Here is a 16,981-nt window from a genome sequence, read left to right as displayed (position 1 = left end):
ATGGATATATAATGTGTCAGACACTGCTGCCACGACAGGAAGAAGCACAACCCCAACCCTTCCTTTTTTTACATAATCCAGTTTGGATCAAATATGTGGGAGTTCATGCAAGTTTCATGACTTTTTCCACATGAGATATGTGACACATACCCACTTTAAATTGAATCCTGTCAAAGTTTAAACGACTTTAATGTGGAATCAAATGACTCATTTGAAAGATTTGCTCGAAGCTTGTTCTCAATGTTGCAATAAAAGAACATGAGCTCACCATCATCATTATAAAACAACATGACACCCAGTTCTATGAACCTATAAATGTTGTCAGTTCTACTTCTCAGTAGAAGTGATTTATATTAGAATACAACACTGCCATTGCATTGTCGAAACACCATAACAATGAGTTCATATGCGCAGTATCGGGGAATGTTCTGCCTTCATGTGTCTCATTATGTGTCTCATCTCACTTTGTGATGGAAAAAAATAGTAATAATTGTGACCAGAAGGTTTGCAGTTTAAAGTGCAGATGGCTCACAAAGATCACAAAGCACACTATCGTCCAGCAGATACTGAAAAGGTAAAACCGTAGCCCCCTTTTCCACCTTGCTCCATGTTGTTTAAATATATCATCAAACAAAAACATCCAATAGAAACAAAAGCTGATCTCACCAACGTTTTGGTTGATTTTGGTCTTTTTCAAGGCAGGTTTAACAGACGTCAGATCATCTTTTCTTCAAAATATGTAGCCCTGACATGTATTCTCTCTTTAGGAGAGAGTTTGCTGAACCGATAAGTCCATACAGTATATTAAGAAGAGTTTTTATGGAGACTACTTTCTGCCCTGTCAATTTGCAATGAAAATGTGTCTGAGTAGAGAACTTTTATTTGATTTGAATTATTTATTTGCACAATAAAACAAAGCAGCGGAAACACAACAACAAAAGATAAAAAATGAAAAAAACCACGAGGCTTATTCAAGGAATCCCAACTGAATAAGCATTATAAGCAAATACAAAAGTTGTGTAATCAACAAAAGCAAACAAACAGGGAAATATAAATATAAATCAAGCAAGCCAAAACATAAATAATATGTTCAGGAATGCATCACACCAGCTGAAATTTCAAGTCAATTTCAGCTGCATCGCCAAACAAAGATAAACAACTTTATCATTTTTATTGTCACACATGTCACACAGACACACACAGTATACAAGACTTAACAACAAAGGCCACAACCTTACTCACTAAAATCCAACCCGACTTCCTGTGTGAGAAGGGCTTAAGTGTGAACTTAAGTCTGATTGCTGGAGGATGCTGGGTAATTACACCTCTCACACTTCCTCGTACCTTGAAACTGGATTAAGTCTCTCACACTCACACATCCATTCTCACAAACACACATAATATCCTGAGTGAGAAGATTTACACACATTGATGTCATGGCAGAATACTCACCTGGAGTAAATCTGTAAAAAGGATTAGGACTGGGACGGCAGAGGCCTCTGTGACGTCCCGGGACTGTGGCATTTGGACTGGCTCGTCCTAACCTTTACATCAACGCAGAGTGCAGGCACACGGTCTGTCAAGCCAGACGTTGAGTCTTATTTGGGTATTGTCGGCAACATGGAAGTTTCCTGTAAGAGAGGTCAACGTGTCACCTGCTTCAACAACTTTTAATGGATAAATCAACCCAGCAATGTTGCAGGTATCACATTTAAAAAGGGAATAAAGAAAGAGAGGGAAAGCAGCTTCGTGTTTTCAACCCCCCCCCCCCCCCCCACCACACACCTCTCCCAAACCTTCTGTTTTAAGTCCTGCGAATGAAGCCAGACATGCTGCTGTTTTGCGTGACAGGAGCCCAGATATGGACAGATGTGTGGCATGATAACCGAAAGAAGAATAGCTCGAGGAATGTCAGGACATTACGTATTGGCCGCAGTGAAGTGGCTTTTCCTTGCCAGCAGGGCTCCCTTTGCTTTAACAACCCCATCTGGAATGTCAGACGACGGTGGAAGAGAAACTTTGTCGGCTCTAACGGTGTGCTCTGGTTTATCAACCAGGGCATCTCTACAGAAGTCCTATAATATTTATCTCCCATTGTGTTTGTGGTTGTTCCACTTGTTCAGGTAAAAGAGCTCTGCTACGCCTTGGTATAAAATGGGGTCATTCATTCTCTAACAATATGCAGTTGAATAAAAATAAAAAAATGTGTAGAAGTAACAACTTTTAATTGCTTGTAATCGTTAGAACACATCACATATTTGAATGAAAGGCAGATGTAAGGCACCCATCAATCCCTCCAGAGCCTCATTCACCACCCTGAGTCTGAGCTGAGTCTGTATTTTTCCACTCACAGGAGGTACAGGGTTGTGTTCACAAGCAGCGGCGAGATCCTGTGTGGAGTATTCGAGGAATGTCTGGTATCCTGTCTTCTGCGCTGACTGCACTCTGGGCAGATGATGTCAAACACAAAGATCATACATCAGTAGACATAAATGACATTCGTTTGTCTGGTTGTTATCAGAGAACTGTGATATGAGAGCATCATCAACTGCTATCACGAAACCAAAACGCCACGCTGTTCTGGTCAAACCCAAGGTGGAAACAAGTCAAGGAAAGGATCGGTATACTCTTGTCCTTTTCAGTGCTAAAGTTATGCGGTGGTACTAAAAGCAAAAATCTTGCTGCAGAGATTTGAGGGCCGTTGGCAAAAGCAAGCATGGGACATCCCGAGAAATGATCACTCATATGGTCTGGTCTAGCTGGTGGCACTTGCAACATTACTGAGGCCATTCTTCAGATGAAAAAACACAGCCAAAAGCTTATTATTAATTACATTTATTTGATTTTGATAGTTGTGAGATGGTATTATGTGATGACCATGCTTTATATTTATATTTTTGAGGTTTAATTTTCAACATTATCCTCTACATCTACTTCAAACATTTGACACAAATAATTCTTGTGCAAGAATGTAGAACATCATTTTTCTATTGATATTCAGCTTTTATGTTATTTTCAAGTTTTAACTTGAAGCTTTAGTCAAATCATTCATTAAACATTTGTCCTGTTTGTTTTAGTTAACTGGTTAATGTGTGCTGTGTGACCCGTGCAAAACACACACAAGACAAGATCTCCTAAAATGATGTATGATTTATGAAATGTAGTTCTGTGTCATTCTGTTTGATGTGATGCGGTACATTAGCAGTTTTGTCTGGAGAACCACAGTTGCGGCAGCACTCTCAGATGAATGGATCAAATGTGTGTTACACACATGTTCAGTAGAGTGTCCCACATGGATGGATGGATCCCCACAGAGGATCATTTATACTGAGCAACGCCTTCTTCCAAGTTCATTGGGTGTGAGCGCCATCCTATGGAAGATAAAGTGTGTTACAAATATGAAAAATACAATCTGTATTTTTCATATTAACTATTTCCTTTAGCATATAGAAGCATTGAGGATGATTCATTCAGGCAGCAACACATCAGTGTAGTTTGATTACACAATTCGTTTTTCATATTGACTTTACGTGATCAGATAGTTGAGGTAGTCCAAATTGTCAAAGTCTCTGTTGACAGTGAAGAGCTTATGAAACGACCAGTGTGGGCGTATCAACGGGCCGCAGGCAGACACAGACAAGTGAGTTTCCATGAGTGGAACCAGAGGATGTTAGATTAACATGACCTATGACCTCAGCCAATAGTGTGTTACATCAGCTATTCAAATTTATTCTAAAGTCCAACAAATACCCTCGGTCCAATAGATGAAAACTGCTGAGCTATGCAGGATAAGTTGAGAGACAGACTGGGCTACTATTGGTCAAACTCCAGTAATTCTGATTCAGACGGTTGACTTTTGACCAGTAGTGTTAATGAGTAGCAGGGCTGCTGTTGTTTACATGAGTAATCTATATTCACTGATCATTAACTTCATTTGAACCGCAACACTGATATATAGTTTAGAATAAAAGATAATAAGTAAACAACTTCTTCCTAACATGAGCAATGGCCCAGTTAGCCATGACAGTGTAGCAGTGAGTCAGGATGCACCACAGTGGTGGAATGTAACTAAATATATTGACTCAAGTATTGAATATTACATGTACGTACTTGAGTATATCCATTTTCTGCTACTTTATACGTCCACTCCATCAGTTATAATTATCTGTACCTTTACACCCATACAAAGCATGTGATCACTATATAATAGGATGCATTATTATTGATTAAACTACCAAATTACAGTATCATGAAGTTTACAAAAGTATCAGAGTAGCTGTTCTCGTCAATGCAAAGTATTTTAACTAAACCTTTTCATCTTTTCATTTTACCTTTGTTTAACTTTTTTGGCGATTGGCATGTCGGCTTTGGGCATATAAAAATAAGACGCCACAGCAAACACCAGTGGCCCGCGCGCTCACCTCTCGAGGAGAGGAATATTACCAAGCACGCCCACTTCACCTTTTTAAGAAACCGCTCAACAAAAGTAAGCAGCCTTCCCCTCTAATGTCTTGTGTTTAACGATCCGCGGGCACACACACGCGCGCACACAGACAAATTCCCCCAAGTGCCAACGTCCTTCCCCTCTCAGGTTTGATTTTATTGGACGAAATGAAGAGATAACAATATCCACGTGCTCATATTTACATCTCTTCAAATTTCAGGCGGGATTTGGTCTTGTTGCTAAAATAACAGCTTCCTGTCTCACAACAAGAGAACACAAGAGAAGACCAGCTGGAAGACACGAGACTGCCAGGTTAACCCTTATTTTAGTAAACGTCATCAACTTGGAGAATTTATTGTTTAAATAACAACGTTTTGTTTGGGAAACAACATGGGACACAACCAGTCCTCAAACGTGTTCATTCCCTTTGGTTTGTGCGATTTGCCTCTTTCCAACAAAGAAAAGAAACTAAACTGCACCACAGAGGGTAAGTCCGACTCTTACTTCACCCTTTGACTCAATTTATGTTTCACCTAATTCAAAATGATAGGGAAAACGTTAGGTTAGTCCTCGGGTGCATTTAGAGGTTGTTGTAGCCGACTAGCTATCAGAGCAACACTTGAAACATCACAGATATTCCTCCCTGAGATACTAATAACATTAGCTTATTATTCGTCTATACTCTAACCTCAGTAAAATATAATACATGACACCATTATAATAATTGCCCGGCCTTTTTCAGACTAACTGTAGGCTATATTTTAATACTTCCATCTCCTTGTTTTTAAAAAGGCAAGACCATGATTATGTGATTTGTACAATTGTTGAGACCAAATTTTATTGCTCAAATATCTGACCTTGAACTATTGTCCGAGCAGTCCTGCCACATCTCATATTAATGAAACTTCATTATTTATTGTTTTAGACCGACAGGAAATGCCTGTCACTCAGTCGTTGCTGTATCGAGCCCTGATTGGCTGAGAAAGGTTTACAGAGGCCTCTGGTGATGTCATAGCATTCCCAGACCCCCTGTTGGGTGGTGGGAAAAAGACAAAATGATTGTGAGAATAGAAAAGGAAGTCACAGGACAAGAACCAATTTAATCCAGAAGAAAAGAAAACAAACGATTTCAGTTTTTTTCAGATGCTCCCTATCGGTTTCCTCTCTTTTACTCTTTTCAACATTGTCGTCACTGTTCACAAATAGGTTGCGTTATTATTTTTCTGACATTATAAATCACTTTTAGAAATCAACAGTGGTGGAGTGTGGGGGGAAAAAAGGCTGTTTTGTAGTAAGCATGAGCACTCTTCCTGTTTGAATCCTGTCGTGTTCTTGTGATAACTACACGTGTATTATGTTCAGCACCAAACTAAACAACACATTAAACAGTTTAGTTCCTCGAGGGATCATCCGTTTGTCTTGAGTACTCTAGTGTCTTTCACTCACTCTCTCTAAATGTTTTAAGTGTCCGTGTACTGACATGTTGGAAGTCATTCTCCTCATACATACCAATGTGCAACACAAGGTGGCGCCACTATATCATACTGATGTCGTGGGGGAGGGCCAATAGGGAGCTCAGCATTCATCATCTGACTTTGGCAAGAAAAGGGATGAATTCACTGGATTATTGGAGCAAAGCCAAGCTAATCTTTCATCGTTCTGTTCTTCTGTATTAGACCTTTGTATAAAACACTACACATTGTTTCTATTTAAACATCCACTGTCCAAATTGTAAACTCGCATTCTGTGAGTCAACAGTGTTACAAGACATGTTTCCTCTGTGGTTCAGTGGAAGTGGTCGCTTATGTCCTAGCAGCAGGTGTGTCATGTCTTATATCTGTTCCTATATCTGAAGCTATAAAGCAGGGCCTGTCTTTGGAGAGCGCTAGTGCTTATTGTATATGTTAGAGCACTCCCCACTTCCACCAGGACCTGATACCATCAGACGGAGGGAGTGCTTTGAAGGAGGATGAGAGTGGAGAACAGAGTTAGTGGTTGAGAAAGCAGAGTGTAGACTTTCAGGTCAGAATTTATTTATTGCACGAAGGATCCATCATCACGAGGGCGTCGTCTGCTGTTTTCAGATCACATCCCTGCTAAGTTCATCTCAAGTTACATTGCTGCGTTAATTATCTATATAGCACATCTGTGCGTCTGGAGAGTAAATTAAGGATGCCCCCGTTGTGAGTGTGAGCACGGCCTCGGCCGTTGCTCTCACATGTGATGAAGCTCTTGGGTGGCATAAGGAGAGGCAGTTAAACATTCAGCACCGTCTTAATTATTCAAGGCTGCTTGACTTTGTGCATGTGTGTGTGTGTGTGTGTGTGTGTGTGTATGTGTGTGTGTGTGTGTGTAAGTGTGTGAGAGTGTGTGTTTTTGTGGATGTGTGAAAGAGAGAAACGAATGAGAATGAAAATGAGACATTTTATTATCAGTAATATTCACTTGACATATATGTCACCTAATAATGATCTTTACTGATGGGGAGTCTGTCTGCAAGCGTCAAAGCAGTTTCCATACATTTTTAATGTTGATTTAAATTTAATGAACAGGTCATGGTAGTCGTTCAGCTGAGGATAGTTTTAAATATTGAGTAATTTCATCCTTTGTTAACTGCATTATTATTATTGGTCTCAGTATGGTTTACCTAAACCTAACCCGATATCCAGCATTAGCTTACAATGAAGTGCAAGCAAAGCGCTCAGCAGTTCATATCCAATCTCATCTGTTTGCAGTTTAAAGGACCCCAGATCTCCCTTATCACAATCTCAGCTTCCTCCTCTGAAGTTCCAGTTCAATAATGTTTCCTCCCTGTTTTGTTTCTTGTCTTGTCTCCGGGAGAGGGTTTTGGCATTCATAGAACTGTGAGCCGGATGCTCCCTAAATAAACAAATAAAATGTGGCCTAATGTGTGGAAGCACATGAAAATGCTGTCATAGAGACAGAAGAACAATTGCTGAAAAAAGCAGCATGTAAATGAGTACCTTATTGTCTCTTTACCTTGTAAATGTGTCTTTGTGAAAGGTAAGAGTGTTTAAAAACAAGGTGGTCGTCGCTATTCTGGAGCTCACTCTTATATACCCCTGATTCAAACACAAAGAGAAGGCGAAGCTGTACTAGAAGTCACGATGGACACGCAGCAATTTTGCCTCTGTATTGCTTCTTGTTGTTAATAATCCTCTGGGATATTAGATACACTTTAGGAAAGGAAGTTCTCATATTTACAGGTTCCCAAAATAGCCTTGTCACCCAGCACTCTCAGTATATCAGTGTCCTACCCGAAGCGGGGGCCCCGCAGAACTTTCCCACACGTGTCACAGGCCAATGTCATGACAAGAGGGCGAGGGAGAGAGGAAGAGGGCCAGGGAATGGGAAGGAGGCGCGATTAGCTTTAAGGAGAGGCAAAGAAAATAATGAGTAAGATAAATAAGAACTCACGGTAGAAGGAGACAGGGGTCTAAAGGGCGTGGATGGTGGTTGACTTCATGGCAGCGGAGGGACACGGAGAACAGGAAAAGGGGCCCAGATGGGTGGAAGCACTCAGCAGTGTAAAAGTGCGAAAGGTGAACCGAGTGTCTGTGAAATTGACCCCGCTGTTTCCCCCTTCAAATGAAATGCGAGGGTTATGTAACAGGGTGTTTATGGCCCCCACAGCTTCGTCTTTCATCCCATTGATGACGGATATCAGAGCTGTAATCCTTACCTGTTGCTTTCCCAGTTGTTTACCTATTTGAACATCATAGCTGCATACTGTACATTGTAACATCTCAGCGTGTCCTGGACGTAAGATCAACTTACAGGGTTCCCGTTGGCCCATGTCCTTCCCATGGCAGTTGTCTTTGATGTCTGGTATGCTGTCCGTCTAAGGAGTGAGCCTCTAGACAGCAGATAGTGCCCGATGCAACACATTGCTGGATTCTGACAGCACAGGAATTATCACAGTTACAGTCGATGTCACTTACTGGCAAACCCCTCGTATAAGGCCTTAGATTAAAGTCAAAAATGTGTTTTGATTATTGTTCCTTCGCTTATGTTTGACCTTCATAGTGAAGAGCGATGCAGAGTTGGACATTAGAAGGCTGTTTTCTCATCTGCTGAAGGGGGAACGTTTAGCACAAGCATTTTGTGACAACTAGTTTGGAAGCCAACCGTGGTCCAGGATGAAACTTACACAAACATACCCTGAAAACTGACCTTTCACTGAAGTAGGAGACATCTTGTGTCCTTTAAGACATTTTAACAAGATCATTTAACTTTATTTTTGTGGAGAAACCATATTAGACACACAATTATTATTCCAGGCAGTTCATTTTATATGTATTAAACCATGTCTGCAGGGATTCTCTAAGCAAAATCATAAAGGCATTGCATATGAACATCCATAACATAGGGATGGAATACAAGTTTTTGTTGGTTATTGTGTTGGATACATTAAAGGCATGTACGAGATTAGGAGCATTTCAATTGCCGGCTCTCAACATGGCGACAGTGAAAGTCGGACACAGTCTCTACTTGAGGGGGAACCGGAGGATGGGTGTAACCTTCGTATGAGAGCAGTGCAGAGTGGCGTCCGTCAGCTAGTCAGCGGGTCACGCTCACATGCACCAACATGCACCAATGGAGAAGCTCGGATAACAGCGTACATACAATTTTCTATACTCTACCTTTAAGATTTCATCTGTTTCTATGAAACACTTTAGTGTACTTAGAATGAATCAGACCGGCACTCTGTTCATCAGCCTCATCAATAATCTGTCTCGCAGTCAGAGCGAGCCTGGTCATTTGCTGCTAATCTGTCTCTGCTTCCTGGTTCAGCTGCAGCCGCGGGGCTGCAAATCCGTCATGAAGAATAGCTGTTTCTCCCTGCACTCAATTTATTTTTCTTATTCATAGTCTGGAAATCTAATGATAAGACAGGAACACAGCTGATTTGCTCCCTATGTCTCCTCTTTTTCTGCAAATGTCTTCTATTTGAACATCAGCTTTTACAAAAACGATTAAAAGATCAGGAAGTAGAAGAATGGAAGTGTTTTTCCGGACCATTTTTATTTTATGTGAATATTTGAGCTATAGAGAGAAGAAACACACAAGATCTTGTTTCATTTACAATTGACTGAAATATGATGGACTCACACAGATCGGTGTACATCTCCCTCTCATATTGTCAGAATTTGTGACGGTGTTCAGTGGTCCTGAAGTGATACCTCAGCTGGGAAGAAGGAAGCCTTCATGTGCTCAGTGAAGGTCATCCGCCCAGAACAGAGTGGTAGCTATAGCAGAGGAGTCGGCTTCAAGCTGCTCCATGGGAACCAGGGATGTATGGCAGCTGTTTCCCCGGAGACCTGGGACTAACATGACCTGCTCTCTAATTACCTACGCCCACCGGAGTCAGCAGCGAGGCAGGGAGCGTGCCTCAGCTCAAGACCATTAGCACAGAAACAACTAATATCTCTTTGACGTCTTGTTGCTTTTGTTCTAAATTATTTGGGAAAGAAAGATGCGTAAAGGCAAAAGGACAGCAGCGATGGACACGAGGGCTGGAAGGGAAACGACACAGGCATGTGGGAGGCAATGCTGCCATGAATGTAGATCTAAGCTGACAGGTCCATTTGAAAATAAGTGCTGTTTTGCTGAGGACAGGTGGTGGAAGGACTGCGTCACCTTCACCGCATGATTGACCTGAAGTCACAGAACATGATTGTTAGCGTGCTACATGAAGTGAGGCCACACTGCCCGCCTTCATTGAAGCCTATGCAAAGAGAGCTGAAGGCCTTGAAATCGCCCTTGACACCAAAAGAGCAGCACGTTATTACCGAACCTGCTGGTATACTGCTGCTGGTGGTTTCAATGTCTTTTATGACAGTTGACGGGACTCGTGCACCCAGAGCTTTGGAAAGAGAAGCTCAATTATCGCCCCCCCCCCCCCCCGAGTGTCGATTATATGTCCTTCATAACGACGCAGTCCAGAGTCCAGTGGGGAACAAAAACTGCTTTGTGTTCAGACTCCAATACATTTTGCATTGACGAGACTAACAAAGTAACTTCCATGACCTTTGACATGGGCAGACCGCTACAGTTCGTCCGGTCTGATGTTTCTGCCTTCTATGGGACATTTGGAGCTGGAAAGCCTGATAGTCTCCAGAAAGGGGCAGAAAAGGGGCAACTGGTAGAAAAACACTCAACAGGAAAGCTCAAGTAGCAGAAGGTTACCATACATACAGCTCAGGTCTGTCTCACTGTCTCCAGCTACCAACTGCAGAGGAATGGAAAAAAAGGTTTGGAGAGAAATATGCTATTATGTAATGTAGTACCTGGAGCTCTCTGTTATCCCTATATGCCCTTTCCTTTGGGACTGTGAGACAAATGGTCAGTATACGATGTGACAGCTGCTGGCTGTTGTTCTTGAACTTCTTTCACTTCATTTGGAAACATTGGAATCTTTCCTCGAACCGAGCGAGACTTGAAACGAGCTTGCTGTTCAAAGTGGGCTTCGATGTCTTTTTTAGCGTGCTGAGTGACTGCACAGGGTAATAATAGCAGAAGTATTTTGTGCCATAACCCCAGAGCCTTCAACGGGTCGCTGAGTGCTTCGCGGTCAAGGTCTGTAACCCCATGGGGAGCGGCTGTGTGTAAACATTTTGTTACCACCAGCAACATGTTGGAAAGACTCAAATCTGTTTATATTAGATTTTTGGAAGATTGCCAAATTGGGCTTTACATCTTGTTATTCTCATCTCGTACTTTTTGTTTTGTTTGTGATAGATATTTCAAGATGTAATTTGAGGTTTGCAGACGAAATACTTGATTGTGTATGTTGGTTGATCCATAATTGCTTCTGTGTGTTTAGCGGTGTGGGAATTTTTAAAAAACAACTTTTCACCCTCACACTATAATACAGTGAAGACCGAAAACTCCACTTTTCCACTTTTCAGGAACATTATCTTCAATAAACTGCTGGCTTAGCTCTGGTGAGAAATGATCATCAACACATGAAAAGAGACTCATTAAAATGTGAAAATGGTTGTTGCTGAAAACCCCAAAACGGAGCTGCTCAGCAGTTCCCCAAAACCACTCCCATTTCGCTAATGAGATTTTGGATTCTTTTCTTGCAGAAACAATTTAGGGGTTAGAATTTTGGACCCTGAAGGCAAATTCTGACAAGCCTGAAATTGCCTGGGAAGCGATTTCCTTTTGAACTGTGTCATAATGATCCTCTTAACTATAGGTTCGTTGTTTAACGTATACCACAAGAATTCCCTGCTTCCCCCCCCCCCCCCCCCCCCCCCGTACGCCTGACAGGATTAATGTGAATATGGCAAGAGACTGTTTTTTTTTACAACTGCAGTGCAGCAGTGAAATGCTGTGGGTCAACAACATCCATCCTTTTTAAAATACTATCCCACAAAACACACATTTGTATAGTTATACACACACCAACATGAAACTCCTTCCATATTTACCACACACCACTCTTTATTTAGCATTATACGCCTCTTCTCTTTACAAGTCTTTAAAAAGCGAATACAAATATACAGCTTCAACTTGTAAATTTGAATGCTCGACCACAATGTCTATTTCTGGCGTGTGCCTGACAGGCCGTGTTGAGCGAGCCTGCTGCTGTTTGTTTGGAGTCATGTTAAAAACGACAAAGACCTTGACATAGACACCAGCAAGTCCTTCCTGTTCCTCTTTGGCCAGAGACCAGGCACCGCTCAGAGCTGTGATTAACCCTCCGTCGACTGTACAATGCCATGAATTTTCCACTGCGTCAAGCATGCTACTGTCTAGTCACTGCTGAAAAGATGAAAGATGAAGGAAGAAATGAGGATTGAATTCTTGTGTGGAACAATGTTTGTCCTTTTGGATCACAAATGTGGAGATTGATTGCTCCATCTTGTAAAACAATAGACGGCATTATCGATTATGCATTAGGGAATACCTTTATTTTATCTTAAGCTGCGCTTGTATCTGAAGCCAGTGTGCAAAAGGCTAGAAGAAGTTGGCTATGTTGTTCTGGGCCAAAACCACTTCCTGCATCTCCTTCGGTGGCGCATCCGCTCTTCATCCCAGAGAAAACCCAGACAATAGAACAGATGGAGGAAGAACACTGTCCGTGCATCTGGTTAAATGGATTGAAAGGCCATTTTTAGCATGTCTCCCACTGACAGAGAGGCCTAAAACAACATTTTAGTGGAGCCGTGCCACTATTTCATCTTTCGCTAGCACAAACTGAAATTCCTTTTCTTTATAGCAAAGGGCAAACATTGATTTACTGACATTTTAGTAAACTCTGAAATGCTCAATTATAGCTGAAAAGACATTCAGACAAAACATTTTTTCAATGCAGCCCCTTGACAGTTTCCATTGTGTTAGCATAGCAGGGGTCATTTAATGTGCGGGGCTGACGTGTTACGTAATGTCATGATTTAGACTCCTTCAATGGAGAATGAATCAGGAAATTCCTCATATCACAGTCAATATCCGTGTCCGTTATCGTTACCATTATTATTAACAACCTGCCTACCAACAGGAAGAGCTGAATCAGTCTGAGACAAGAAGACAGAACTCGAAAAACAAAATACTAATTGAGGAAAACTAATTCTTGAAGGATGATCAGAATCTGACAATGTCTGTAATCTTCACTTGTGCTTTTTGGATGTTTGTATGCAATTACTAAAGTAGAGTGTTGAATCATAAAAGTTCTTTATTGACCGTGGAAACAATATTTTGCCGAAAATAATCGTCCGCATCCTGGATTTATCCCGACATTTAAACTGCATTTAAAGCATCACATCCTTCCTCCGTGGATGAAGTTTGCTCTGTTGTACAACCGATCTGCTGTTTCTCCATGACAACCAAGCACTGTGGAAGAGATGCGGTTGAAAGCTCAAGAAAAAGCTAGTAAGTGGACTTGAGTTCATTTTTTCTTTTGGTCAGAAAACTTGTTTTAACTTATGACATGTTGAGAAATGTTCTCCGGTTTATTAAGATATGGAAGAGGTATTGACATATACTTCAATAGACATATTACAAGTAGTTCATTTATAAGGTTTAATATTAGACGTTGTCTGCTTGCTGTTGGTAATCACTAATATTTGTAAGTGTTTACTTTGTTTTCTCCGCACTGAAAAAACTTAAATTATGAAGAGAACATGAGTAAAAAGTTCTCCACCAATTGTCAATTATACTGCATTACCAGTGGCAGTGCTTTGCTTTCTCACTTGCCAGTGATTCACTTCGTGGTGGTGTTTTTAATTTAATAAAATCTGAAATTGCAGAAGTGAAACCGAGCATGCATGCATTTTGTCAGCTTAAGACTGCCGCCACAGCACTCAGTCTCATGATCTGAGGATTTTAGAAATGAGAACAATCTGTGAGGGCACCGAGCACATGGCAAGAACTCCCCCGTAAATGGCTCCAATTAAAGACGAATGCTGCACTGATGCTTTTGAACCTTTTTCAACTCAGTACGTTTCATCATCTATATACTATGGCTCTGGCAACATTTGACTTCTTTCTGTGATTTTAAAAAGTATAGGTGCTTGACTCAAATGGCATCTTAAAGGGACGCTGTTTAGGATTCAGCACATCTATTAACATAAATGGAATATGATATTCGTAGCTATGTTTTCAGTGGTGCATAATCACCTGATATTAGAATGAAACCTTCATATCTATAGTGAGCAGGTTCTCTTCTCGCAGTCCGTCATGTTGCACCGCCATGATCCCACAGAAGCAGAGGACCGACGAATGAAACACAAGGTCTACAGAGGGCCTTCGCGTTTTTACATTACCTGAAGGCCACAGTGATTGTCCGACACGGCTGTTGATGGAGGATCGAGCGGAGGGGTATTCAGTTGGATGCGATCTGCAACTTCACCGCTAGATTCCACTAAATCCTACACGCTGCTCCTTTAAGAGCCAACCTAATGAGAAGCACTTATTAAAAACAAATGTGAATGCGCCGTAGAAAACAGTGCTCAAGCAAAGAGAGGTGACCAGAAAAGCATTGTAGTATGAATGTGGCTCATTGTGCTGGCCCATGTGTGTTTGATGGAGATGGTTGTGTTCACATTGAAGGTGGGTATGACTCACTTCATCCATTAGATCAGTGACTGGGGTTTGGACAGCAGCCCTCCCCTGATACTGAGACCACCGCGTACAAACTTTCCCAAACAGCCAACTGCTCAGCATTGCTACACTGCTTTTGAATCTTTAAAGAGAATTAAAATACTGCAAATGTAACACTTTGCTGTCCAAGACCCAGTCACTGCGCCGCTCTGCATGGCAGCAGTCACACTGCTGTGGGCCAAGTTTCCTTGAGCAAACGAGGCATGTCTGCCCTCCTTCTCTGGAAATAACTTTATCCGCTGTAGGGGCCCTCATGAGATCGCTGCTTCACAGATGCTCCATACCCAAAAAGGGGACAGTATGCATTATGGTCCATTTTAGAGCAAAGCAACCCTGTTTACATCCAGTTAAATGAAAATAGATGCAGCTTTCTGACAGTGTGTTGTACTGTATGTCCTTCACCTAGTTTTGTTGGTGTAAATCACCACTCTGGACCAATTATTATCATACTAACTAATCACACACAGGCTTGCCAGAATGCATGGCTCTCTACTGCAGTGGGAAGTTATGACTTGATTTTGTTAAATGGGAGTTCAAACCAAAAGTGTGGGCTCTTTCTTAATTGGTCTCCGCAACATCTTCCAGAGGCGTCTCTGCCTCCGTCATGCTGTCATGCAATCAGGCTGACATATCTGTGTTAACAGTGTCCAGGGGTCAGGGCTCAGGGGGATGCTGGGTTGTGATTTAGGGTTAGGCTGAGTATGAAGCAGTCCACCGACACGCTCTCTAAATTACTGTGTGTTGTTTAACGTCCTACTGTCTGAATGCACTGAGTGAGTTCTGACTGCACATCAGAGTGGTCTAAGTGCATCAAGGGTGCATGCTTTTTATAGTTCATCTTTGAGCGTTTATATATAGTATAAACTTATATATGTATATTATAGTGTTGTATATTTTAAATTTGACCATTGTTGAAGCCATTGTGTGTGCCAAATTATCTGTTATTTCTTTGCATTTTCTTAAAGTACACATGTTTCTATTGCAGTCTAGAAGGGAAACACCAAGCACTGGCTCTAGATTCACCATTCACTTTACACATTTTCTGGTAGGCCATCACATTTCTAATACTTCCTTGGCACACGGGAGAAGTTTCAGTTGGTTGCGATCTGCATCATCACTGCTAGATGCTGCCAAATCCCACTCACTACACCTTCACACTGAAAACAAAACAAACAAGAAAACACAGAAGAGCCGGTAATCTTACATGAATAGTCTGACATCTGAGAGTGGTATCAGTTTTGCATGGTAAACTTGCAGTATGAAGCTACATCCGGCAGCCATTACAAAGACTGACAAACAGCTAGCCTGGCTGTGTCCAAAGGTAACAAAATATGCATGCTGTGGCTTCCTCTAAAGCTCACCGATTAACATGCTTTATCTGTGTTACCATGAGGTCGCCGGTTGTCTGTGCCCTCCAAAACCGCTATGCCTACAAATTTTATGTTTATGATGTGACAACTCAATGACTAAGGTTTGGCTAGGTTTAGGTACAGCAGCAACAATCATGGTTTTGTTTCATTTAAGGACTTTCTTAAAGTTAGGGGAGCTTCATCGTCGAGCTTCATGGTTTCGTAAATAATGGTGGTCATGCATTTAAAAATAATTACAACATTGACCGTCGTTTGGAAACGGGAAAACGAAAAGCACTCTCCCGTGTTAAAATCAGATGCTTTGTTTGTATCTGAAAATTGTTGATCATTTCGACAGTCTCTAGGGGGCTTTGTCATGCTGACACACTTGAATAAGCGTATTTCCCAAAATGTCCAACTATTCCTTGAAGATTTCTCTGTGCTTTTTAACATTTCTGCAAACATTCAACAGTGGCTTGATTTCTGCTGAATATCTCAAACATTCAATCTCCTTCCCTTTGAAATAGATTCAGCCCATGCAATCATTATGCGTTCATTAACACACCCATAGTCTTCATTCAGGCAGTAAAGCAAGCATTGCAGGAAGTAGCACTTGTTCCTGCAGCTCTGCTGTGTTTACAGGGAAAGCTTGATTGCAGACTCCATCGCAGCCTCATATTCACTTCCTGTGTTAATCCCCTTTGCTGTGGCAGATCTTTCTTTTGAGGCAACTGCGAGGGCGTGGGGGGGGGGGGGGGGATTTCACTTCTGCTTTGCTTCACCCCAAACACCATTCACCCAAGGCTCATATAAAGAGCCACCATATCCTGCTTAAACAAACAGCATTGAGGACGGAGAAACAAATGCTTTTGTCTTTGAGTTATATTTAGTTGCTGCCTGCCGTCACCCAAACGCCGTCTCTCACGAGACTTGTTTGCCCTCAAACTGAGGTAGATCACGTATGACCGTGGTGGCCGCTGCAGAAGCCCTTTTCCTCTGTGTGTGATATGGATCACGTCTGTGTGGTCAACCTGCATACACACAGCAGAAAGTAAAT

At 41.7% G+C, this 16,981-nt stretch overlaps 1 long non-coding RNA gene across 1 annotated transcript; it reads right to left on the bottom strand.

The window, feature by feature from the left end:
- Positions 1–12,008: 12,008 nt before the first annotated feature.
- On the bottom strand, positions 12,009–14,363 carry LOC142962591 (uncharacterized). The gene is made up of 3 exons (XR_012957334.1): positions 14,239–14,363; positions 12,384–12,563; positions 12,009–12,238 (listed from the first exon to the last, which is right to left on the bottom strand). It is a non-coding gene; the product is annotated as an uncharacterized LOC142962591 (long non-coding RNA).
- Positions 14,364–16,981: the final 2,618 nt, after the last annotated feature.

Source organism: Anarhichas minor, unplaced genomic scaffold, assembly GCF_050575085.1.
Source record: "Anarhichas minor isolate MPS153535 unplaced genomic scaffold, ASM5057508v1 ptg000028l, whole genome shotgun sequence".
Taxonomy (NCBI): domain Eukaryota; kingdom Metazoa; phylum Chordata; class Actinopteri; order Perciformes; family Anarhichadidae; genus Anarhichas; species Anarhichas minor.
The sequence above is the reverse complement of the archived record's forward strand: the minus strand, read 5'-3'. Positions and strand labels throughout refer to the sequence as shown.